Source organism: Zingiber officinale, chromosome 2B (assembly GCF_018446385.1).
Source record: "Zingiber officinale cultivar Zhangliang chromosome 2B, Zo_v1.1, whole genome shotgun sequence".
Taxonomy (NCBI): domain Eukaryota; kingdom Viridiplantae; phylum Streptophyta; class Magnoliopsida; order Zingiberales; family Zingiberaceae; genus Zingiber; species Zingiber officinale.
Window position 1 is genome coordinate 120054389 of NC_055989.1, and position 2586 is coordinate 120056974.

Consider the following 2586-nt stretch of genomic DNA (forward strand, 5'->3'; position numbering starts at 1 on the left):
AATGAAGTCTCACTCAAGCATAGAAATATCGAACATCATCACTGCTCAAAACCATGATGCATTTCAAAATGATGAAGTGGAGAGACATTTAGTTGATTCACAACTTCAATCCACATCTGAATTACTTATAAATGTTAATGTCACTTACGAGGAGATAGATGATAGAGAGATGTCCAACAGTGAGGATCTTGTTGAACTAACAGAGTCTAGCGATGAAAACTTAGAAACTGTTAATATTGATTAGTCAGATGTTAATCTTATTATTTAATTAAGAATCTGGACTCTTTAATAACTAATTTTGGTGATGCCCAAAGCACTATCATAGTTCTCTTTAATCCCATATCTTAGGATTTACAACACCACGAGCGAAGAAGCTTCTATAAATACTATGGGTTGGCGACATTAGAAAGCATACTTTTCTCAGCCTTTTGGCTAAGATCAAGTGTAGTATCTATTATTATCAGTTTAATATCTGATATAAAAAATTAAATTAATTTTTTATAATGGAGGGTCCACAGTAGCTTGCTACTGTGGTTCTCGAGCGTTGCCCTTATATTGCACTACTGCATGGGCTTAGCACACACTTACCAAGTCTAATTTATGGGCCTGGGTACTAATTTACGCATATTTATACATTATATTACACATGCAACGTGTGTGCATGATGGCTAGTGATGATTAAATTTAGCATTATTATTCATCTAGCAAGATATGCTTCTATAATATTTTGTGCTCAATTGTACACGAGGATAAAGGACATCCTCAACGAGCTCCATAGAACCAGTCATCAAATGGATAACCAAGATTTGATAAGGTATGCTCTAAACACGTTTCCTCGAAATGCACTGTAGGTATCCATCGTGGATGCCTACAAAATTTTGAGGAATTTATCTAAATTAAAACTAGATGAGTTGTTTTGTCAACTTGAACTCCATGAATAGACTAACTCAAAGCAGGGCGAGAAAGATATTGCACTCTTTGCAAGCCCCTCAAAAGCGACCAAACACAAGAACAAACCAGAACCCAAATCTGAATCTGGCCAAAAGACGAAGAAGAACAACTCATGAACATGGTCAGAAAAATATTCACAAGAAGAAAGAATAATTTCTCGAAGAATGACATATAAAAGGTAATCAAGTCAAATGACACGAAGGCGAAGATCACATGATATGGGTGTAATAAGAAAGGACACTACATGCACGAGTGTCTAAAGATGAAAGATGACAAACTCAAAACAACCAGAAGGAAGAAGACACTCAAGGCGACGTGGGATGAATCATCTTTAGAAGAATCGGATGTCAAAGATCAGAAGCATCACAACTACTGAGCACTAATGGCAACGGAACTGATACGGGTTATGAAGAATGGACCAATTTTCTAGTAAAGGAGGAAGGAAAACTAGTCGAGCAGCAATGCTCGTATAAGCGCGGCGGGTAGAGACCGACCGAGCGAAAGAGGCCGATTGAGTATCTAGGTTCGGCAGGCCGGGACAAGCTGAGCAGGAACAACCGGTCGAGCAAAAGAAGCATTTAGCCCCACAGCAAACAAGGCACAGTATGCTCGGCAGGTGAAGGCCGACCGAGCGAAAGAGACTGACCGAGTATCTAGGTTCGGCAGGCCGGGACAAGTCGAGAAGGAACAACCGGTCTAGTAGAAGAGGCATTTAGCCCCACAGCAGACAAGACACAATATGCTCGGCAGGTGAAGATCGACCGAGTATCTAGGTTTGGCAGGCCGGGACAGGTCGAGCAAGAACAACCGGTCGAGCAGAAGAAGCATTTAGCACCACAGCAGACAAGGCACAGTATGCTCGGTAGGTGGAGATCGACCAAGCGAAAGAGGCCGACCGAGTCTTACACCGTTTAACTTCTCATAAACTCTGGCACATAAATCATATGGAAATACTTTGTGATTATATGAGGGCTTAACTAATTTGGCGGGAAATGTCTTCTAGAAGCTTGTACAGGTTTGCTAAACGACAAAGAAGGTACATCTGGGGTATGATAAAGATTTCTTAAACTATTTTCACAAGTGGTGCTTACGTCATCTCATAACCAACTCCAACAAACCGGGGTCCACCTCATGACTATGGAGGTCAAGTGAGGTGGTATAAAAAGGGAAATCCTCTCCACTGGCCAAGTATGCAATCATTCCTACACAACTCAAACCGTAACTGAGATTATTGTTTTTTCATTATCTTCTCTTTCTCTTCTTGATGGAAAGCTGACTTGAGCGTCGGAGGGCCTAGCCAGGGATTCCCACCCCGGCCTTAGGTCACTAATACTTTGTTGGTTGGCCTGGTGGTGTGCAGGAGGGCGGAGCTACTCGCCGAAGTTTCAGATCTGTGGTCTATCCTTTATTACCATCTTCCTCGGACATCCCTCTTAGATATACTTTGGTTTTCTCAGATCTGAGAGAGTTCGCTCATTGAGGTTTCCACATTGGGTTTTCTCAGCAGAGCACGTTGTTGCGTTGGAGTTTTTTTTCCGTTCATCACCTCTCGGATCATAGCCATCATTCACTGCCCCAGCTCTCCGTCCCGCCGATCTCAGACGGGATCAGGAACCATAATCAGAAAGTGAGTCA

General features: G+C 42.1%; 1 pseudogene; it reads left to right on the forward strand.

Annotated features, from left to right (window-relative positions):
- The first annotated feature begins 411 nt into the window (after positions 1-411).
- On the forward strand, positions 412-587 carry LOC122050042 (annotated as a pseudogene).
- The last annotated feature ends 1999 nt before the right edge of the window (positions 588-2586 follow it).